Source organism: Marmota marmota, unplaced genomic scaffold, assembly GCF_001458135.2.
Source record: "Marmota marmota marmota unplaced genomic scaffold, marMar, whole genome shotgun sequence".
Classification (NCBI taxonomy): domain Eukaryota; kingdom Metazoa; phylum Chordata; class Mammalia; order Rodentia; family Sciuridae; genus Marmota; species Marmota marmota.
Genome location: NW_026000057.1, coordinates 20404937 through 20412733, shown reverse-complemented (window position 1 = coordinate 20412733; position 7797 = coordinate 20404937).

The window sequence follows — 7797 nt, the reverse complement described above, 5'->3', positions numbered from 1 at the left end:
TTCCTGGTAATGTCCTGAGCTGTTTTCCTTCAATGCACCTTTCCTTCATGATATCCTTCCTCACTTCAGGCCTTGAGGAATGGAGTTGGCCATTTATGAACTAAGGCTGTAGTAGGACAACCAAGGCTGGACACGGAGGAATAGCAGGAAGCAGGTTTATTGGCTACAACCAGGTTCAAAGTGGGGGATTTTTGCCTCTATCAAATCACCCCTCTGAACCCCGAGTTCAGAAAGTTTTAGAACTTTATACCCAGTGTGTAAGTGGAGGGACTCAAAGGCTCACAATCTGTAGAAATTCACATAAAAGCAGCTTTTTCACTGTTCTGGGCACCCAATTTAAGCCAAGGACACTAGGAAATGGAGAGTCCCCTCCACTTTCTTCCCACCAGCTGGCTCTGAAGGACCTCACTATAGTCCTGTGAGAGGCAAACACCTCTGTGTACCCTCCAGACCCAGGCTGGAGGCCTTGAGTCCCACTCTGTCTCTGCAAACACACCCTCCACTTGGAAACTCTTGTTATAAAAGTTCTTGCTGATAGTCTAAGAACAATTATGCTAAACAGAATGTTTGAGGATCTCTGGAGAAGCTTAGTTATAACAAGGGTCTTCTGGGTGGGGGTATCTGATGTACTTCAAGACCTCTGAAACTGTGAGCTCCCAAATAAACTTTTCCTTCTCTACGTTGTTCTTGTCAGGTATTTTGGTCACAGCAGCGAAAAAGTTGACTAAAGAGGTAAATCTACAGAGACAGACAGTAGTTTAGTGATTATCTAGGGTGAGGGGAGGTTATGGAGTTAAACTCAGAGGTGTAGTAGGGCTTCTCTTTAGAGTAATGAAAAGGTTTAAAATTTGATCGTGGTGATGTTGCATAATTCTGTGTGTGTGTGTTTGTGTGTGTGTGTGTACAGGGATTGAACCTAAGAGCACTTAACTACATAGTCACATCCCAAGACTTTTTTATTTTTATTTTGAGACAGGTTCTCACTAGGTTGCTTACAGTCTCATTAAGTTGCTGAAGCTTTCTTTGAACCTGCATGCTATCTTCCTGCCTCAGTCTCCCCCTCCCGATGTGCTGGATTACAGGCATGAGCCACCACGCCCAGCTAATGTTGCATAATGCCATGGATATACTAAAAACCACTGAGTTGCACACTTTACATGTCAGGATTACAGTAGCTTCTCTTGTAGGTACATTCCAAGACCTCTCATGGATGCCTGAAACCACGAAGACTACTGAACTCTAGTATAGGGATAGTATACACTTACGTTTTTTTCCTATACACACATATGTATGAAAAAATTGTTTATAAGTTAAGCTTAGTAAGAGATTAACCAAAATAATAAAATATACTATAATAAAAGTTAAGTGAATTTGTTCTCGCATGAAAGAGTCAAAACAAAGAATATTTTTGGATGGGGTCAATCACAAGTAACCAAAACCATGGCAAGTGAAACCAGGGATAAAGGGAGACTAATGTATGTAAATATATGCTACAAGGATTATATATCAAAAACCCATTATTATTATTTTTTTTGAGGGGTTTACCAGTACTGGGGATTGAACTCAAGGGCACTAGACCACTGAGGCACATCTCCAGCCCTATTTTGTATTTTTTGTAGAAACAGGTTGCACTGAGTTGCTTAGTGTCTTGCTTTTGCTGAGGCTGGCTTTGAACTTTCTATCCTCCTTCTTCAGCCTCCTGAACTGCTGGGATTACAGGCATGCACCATTGAACTCAATTCAATAAACCTATTATTTAAAAAGTGCAATATCTAAGTCTCTGTTGTTTCAAGACATCTGCTAATTAGAGACATGTTCAAAAGTGATATGCCTTTTTTTTAAGAGAATTTTTTAATATTTATTTTTCAGTTTTCGGTGGACACGACATCTTTTATTTTTTTTATGTGGTGCTGAGGATCGAACCCAGTGCCCCGTGCATGCCAGGCGAGCGCGTTACTGAAAAACCAGCCTCTACCTCAGAGCAAAGCCTGTCCAAGGAAGGGACATGACCTTTGTCCTTGGAAAAACCCACAGAGCACTCCTAGGCACATTCCCACCCTGCTAAGTTGTTTATCTACAAATAACAGGAGTGATCTGCTTCGCCAGGTGTCCCTGACTCAGTCAGGCTAGGTGGAGATCCATAGCAACCCCCTAGCAGCCACCAATCAGCATGAGACAGGGAAATACCTGGGATGCCAGATGACCCTCCCAGTAGTTTATGGTAGTTGATAACCTGTTGGGAAACCATGTAGTTCAGCACGTACACCCCTCTTGGCTTAAACCATCAGTTCAAACGAATACCCCTTTTGTACTGACCAATCACCCCTATCCAACTTGTTCCCGCCAGTGAATGTGCTAATCATGTTTTAGAGTTGTTATTTGATTTTCCCGCGGTGTGTGATGATTTGCTATGATGTATGTGAAGTCCCTGCCCTCTCCAAAGAGTGTATAAAACTGCTGTAAACCCTGGGCTCGGGGCCTCTCAGCGTCACCAGTTGCTGTGTGTGCGTGCGGAGGACCGAGCTAGCTCACAATAAACACCTCTTTGCTGCTTACATGGATCTTGGGTCTCTGGTAGTCTTCGGGGGTACCGAATTCGAGCATAACATTACTGCTTGAGCCACATTCCCAGCCCAATGCAGTTTTTGAACCTTCTAGATTTGTTTCCATTGTGCTACTTCTCGTGACCCTCTCAGATATGATATCCTTTCTTAGATTTTTTCAACTCGTTTCTAGAGTTCTAAACCAAGTTTCCTGGTGACAGACATAGACTTCATTATCTTCAATTGTTGCACTGAACCCACCATAAGGGTACTCCTTCACTAAATGGAACTCATCTCCATTCCTCCTCTGCAATAATTGAGGACTTCACAAAACCAGGGTGAATGTGTTCCTAGTCCCTTCGTGATCTATGGTCACTTGGCTACCTTGTGTGGGGGGTAGAGACACGGAATCAACACACAGACTTCGGGAGCTGGTGAGAGAACTGGCTAGAGACCCACCTCAGGTCATCATCCAGTAGCTCAGGTTATTTTTGGAATGCACACAACGGTTATAGGGTTTGAGTGGGGCGTGCCTGTCAATCATACATAAGCAAGACAATATCCATAAGCCAATCATCTTCTGCCTACCGTAACCGCACTGTGAGGAAACTCTAAATATTGCTGTCATGGCAGAAAGCAATCTGGAGGGGTCTTAAGCCCTTATTGAGTCAGGGGTTTCATGCCCTGAAGCCCCTGACTCAGTTTTCGGGCCGGGCAGTTTGGCAATGCTAACCACAAGTGCTGAGGATGTGGTTTCACCCCATCCTGCAGGTCCTCCTGTCAGGCCTGAAGGAAGGTGGATATTTCAAGCACTTCTGAGCTGCTAGTGAAGATAGGTAGTCAGTGTAGTTAGGAAAATCGGGTCTAATATCAAGTAAGATGCAAAATGGAGGCCATGTTGAGAATGAAGTCTGGGAAAAGCAGAACAACTCTTGGAATGTTAATGTCCCCAAGGCCCAGAGCCCATCCCAAAGAAGTGTTAATGAAACAGCTCCCAGCAAACTTGAAGAAGCTGACCCAAAAGTCCTTCCTGCCCAGATTACTCCTTTGGCTCACCTGTGCCCCACCCTTAACAGAACAATGGACAGGAATGTGACAGGAATGCAGGAAAGATAAAAGAAGACCTTAGCTATAAAAAGGGGAGACAACCACCCTTCCATGGATTCCACCTCTTGGGTCCCCTTCTTCCTCTGGGAGAAGTCTTTTCTGCTGTCCTTTAATAAACTTCTACTTTCCACTCTAACCTTGCCTCGGTGTGCTTCTCTGGTGTTATACTTCGACATTGGGGAAGCAAGGACTCGTCACCGGTAAACAGTGGTAACACTGGTAGCTGCTAGCTGAGACTGAAAGTTATTCCAATACCAGGGGACCTCTCGTTTCTCTAAAGCCTCATTTTTTTTTTCTTTTTCTGCACCAGGGATTGAACCAGGACCTCCCTGTCCTGGTACATGAGGCAAGTTCTTTACCATTGAACCACATCCTGGCCCCACTAGAGATGATCTTCTTAAGTGTCCTCAACTGCATCACTGTCCTCAGCCATTATATAACAAGATCCCTTTGTAGCCAGAATTAGACAGGCAGTCAGTATGGATAGGTAAATCAAGTCAGGTCATATCTAGGAGGCCAATTTTGAGTCTGGGAAGTTGGAGGCTGTCCCCTAAGGGCTCTTACCAAGAACCTGCCCCAGCTCCAACCTGTTGCCAAAGTAACCTGTCCCAGGAATTTCCCTTCCCTACAGGGAGCTATAAGGTTGTTAATGTGTCCTCCTCTACTCCATCCTGCCCTTCCCTCTTCAGTCCACCTATTTCCCACCTTTTGGCTCTCCCACTGAGCATTCCTGGGCCTAGTCACTTAGGCAGGAAGGAGAAAGATAAGGGGGGAAAGGCAGGAGAACAAAGGAATCCTAGGACATATAAAAAGGGCAGAACACCTCTCTTCTTGGGATACCATGAAACCAGCTATGGTCCCTTCTCCCTTGCGGGAGAAGTCTATGTTACCTCCTTTTAAATAAACCCTGATTCATATGCTTGCCTTGGCGTGCTTCTCTAATGTTCAAACTTCAACATGTGGGGAAGCAGGACTCATCACCACTGATAACCCTCACCACCTCACCACAGATAACCGGTAACTGGTATCACCTCGTTGTGAGGTGGTGGTGGTTGTGGTGCATGGCTGTAATCTCAGTTTGGGAGGCAGAGGCAAGAAGATCGAAAGTTCCAAGCCAGCCTTAGCAAAAGTGAGGTGCTAAGCAACTCAGTGAGAACCTGTCTCTAATAAACTACAATAGGGCTGGGGGTGTGCCTCAGTGGATGGGTCACCCTGAGTTCAATCTCCAGTAAAAAAAAAAAAAAAAAAAGAAAAAAAAAAATCCCTCCCTTTGCTGTAAATGAGAACTTTTCACTCTAAAGGGACAAAAATACCTGTCATGGCCTACTCTTCCTCTTCATTCACTTACAGCCCCGAAAGGACTGGTTTTTAGGGAGGCGCCTCTGAACTTCAGACAGCATCTGTAAGAGGGAAATGATACCACTTCCAGACCAGGGAATACTTTTAAGTGAGGTGGAAAATATGAAATTACCTAGTGAAACCGGAGTTTGAGATAAAACTAGATTCCTAGTTTCTGTTGGTGGACGGGATTTGTGCGGGCTGCAATCCTTACCAATTTCCTTCTGGGTTCTTGTCTTCCAAATTTGAAGAATAAACTCCATGGACAAAAACATAAGGCAAGAGTAAATGGAATAGGATTTATTTAAGTGAGAACAGACAGAACTTCCACAATAAGGGAGGGGAACTGAGAGCAGTGTTACCGCTGTTGACTGGTATGCCGAGGCAAGGTCAGAGTGGAAAATTAGAAGGTTATTAAAGGACAGCAGAAAAGACTTCTCTTGGAGGAAGAAGGGGACCCAAGAGGTGGAATCCGTTGAAGGGCAAATGTGTTCCCCTTTTTACAGTTTTTGGTGATGGAATGTAGGTGGGAAGGGTTGGGACACAGGTGGGCCAAAGAAGTAATCTGGGCATTTCCAAGTCAAGTTTGCTGTTCATTAACATTTCTTTGGGATGGGCTGTCTTCAAATCTGTTGGGGGCTGTTTCCTGGGCTTCATTAACATTCTGAGAGTTGCTCAACTTTTCCGGAAATTCATTCTCAACATGGCCTCCATTTTAGATTTCACTCGATATTAGACCCCATTTACCTAACTACACCGACTACCTAATTTTAAATCTGGCGTCAGCAGGATATGGTTTTGGTGGCTAACCTAGAGGCTTATAAAATTTGGAGGTAAGAGCCTTCACCAAAATCTATGTTAAATAACAATCAAGACTGTTGCCTTGTCCTTTAGCCTTTGATTTTTTTTTAAAAACACAATACCTTTGTTTTATTTATTTTTTTAATGTGCTGAGGATTGAACCCAGTGCTTCACACATGCTAAGCAAGGCACTGAGCTACAGCCCCTAGCCTTTGAATCTTAATCCTTCCTGTAACTCCCATTTGGGTTTACCTCTGCCTTTCATTTCCTGCAGCTCTGGGACAAAGGATTTGGCTGGAATGTTCCCTAGGGTTAGGTCTTTACATTTGAAAAAGGACTTGAGGGGGCCCATTTTGTTTCTACAGGTTACCCTCCAGGCATGGTCCTTACAAATGCACAGGATCCTCATTGGGGCTTATTACTATGATGGCCTGACCATAAACTATTTCTTCTTATTTACTAGCATGGCCAGGAGCCATAGTAGAGTCTTACCACCAAATATGGTGAGGACAAAGGCATCCCTTTTTCCAAGTTTTGTCCTCCTTGGTGAAATGCTGCATTTGGAGGTAGTTGTTATATTCTGCATATACCACTAGGTGGAACTTTTGGCTAACTAATGGGATACAGTCAACCAAACACTCAGAAGGCACTAGAAAGAGGACTGTGCTTATGCAGTGCTAAGCCAGGTAGAGCACCCTATGTGTATTTATTTAGCATCTACTGGAAGCCCACAACAGCTGACATGAATCCTGAAAAATGAACAGGAATGAGGTTAGGAAAATGGAACAATGAAAGTGGGATAGGAAGAGGGATCCTGGAACAAGAAAGAGCACATGTAAAAACACAAGAAAGAGACTGACCCATTCAGGAAACTGAAATGGATGGTTTACAAACTGTAATGGTGGGGTGTGGGACCAGAGCCATACATGGGCACATCAGGAAGGACTTAAAAGTTCAATAAAACTGGACTTTAAACTGGGCATGGTGGCACATTCCTGTAATTCTACTCAGGAAGCTGAGGCAGGAGTTTAATAGTAGTCTACTTCATGATTTTGAATATAGGATCTTGCTGCTCTGCCACTGAGGTTTATTTTTATTTATTTATTTTTAATATTTTTTAGATGTTGATGGACTTTCATTTTATTCATTTATTTATATGCGGTGCTGAGAATTGAATCCAGGGCCCCACACATGCTAAGCAAGCGCTCTACCACTGAGCTGCAATCCCAGCTCTTGAGGCTTATTTTTCCTCTTCTCCCTTTCACAAATTAGCAAGTGAATTTCAACACCTGCCCCACTTGGGGCACACTGGAATGTAGCTTTGGAATCACCACTTTGAAAGACCTTTGTTCCCCCAGATGGTCAGAATCACAGCCTGGAGGACAGGGATCCCTGGTGTTTCTCCTTTGCTAGCAAAACAATAAAACTTATTTTCTTTCTCTCAAAACTATGTCCTTGGGCTGAGGATGTGGTTCAAGCGGTAGCCAGCTTGCCTGGCATACGTGGGGCCCGGGTTGGATCCTCAGCACCACATACAAACAAAGATGTTGTGTCCACCGAAAACTAAACAATAAATATTAAAATTCTCTCTCTCTCTCTTAAAAACAACAACAACAAAAAACTATGTCCTCATTATTAGGCTGGCTTGGGGATGATCTTTCCATAACAGAAAAATCACAAAGACGATCACAATAAGAAATTCGCAGTAAGAAACTTTTCTGAGACTTCTAGCAGAGCAGTTTGAGTGGAAGAAATGGGCACTGTAGGAAGATAAGGTACGATGTAGAGACAGCAACCATAGATTTTTTTTTTTTTTTTGATGAAAATAAATACAGAAAGAAGAGACAGGAATCACGCTGGGGTTGTGGCTCAGGGGTGGAGTGTTTTCCTGGCATGCATGAGGCACTGGGTTGGATCCTTAGCCCCACATAAAAATAAATAAATAGAATAAAGGTATTGTGTCCATCTACAACAACGACAAAAAAAAAAAAAAAAAAAAAAAAAAAAA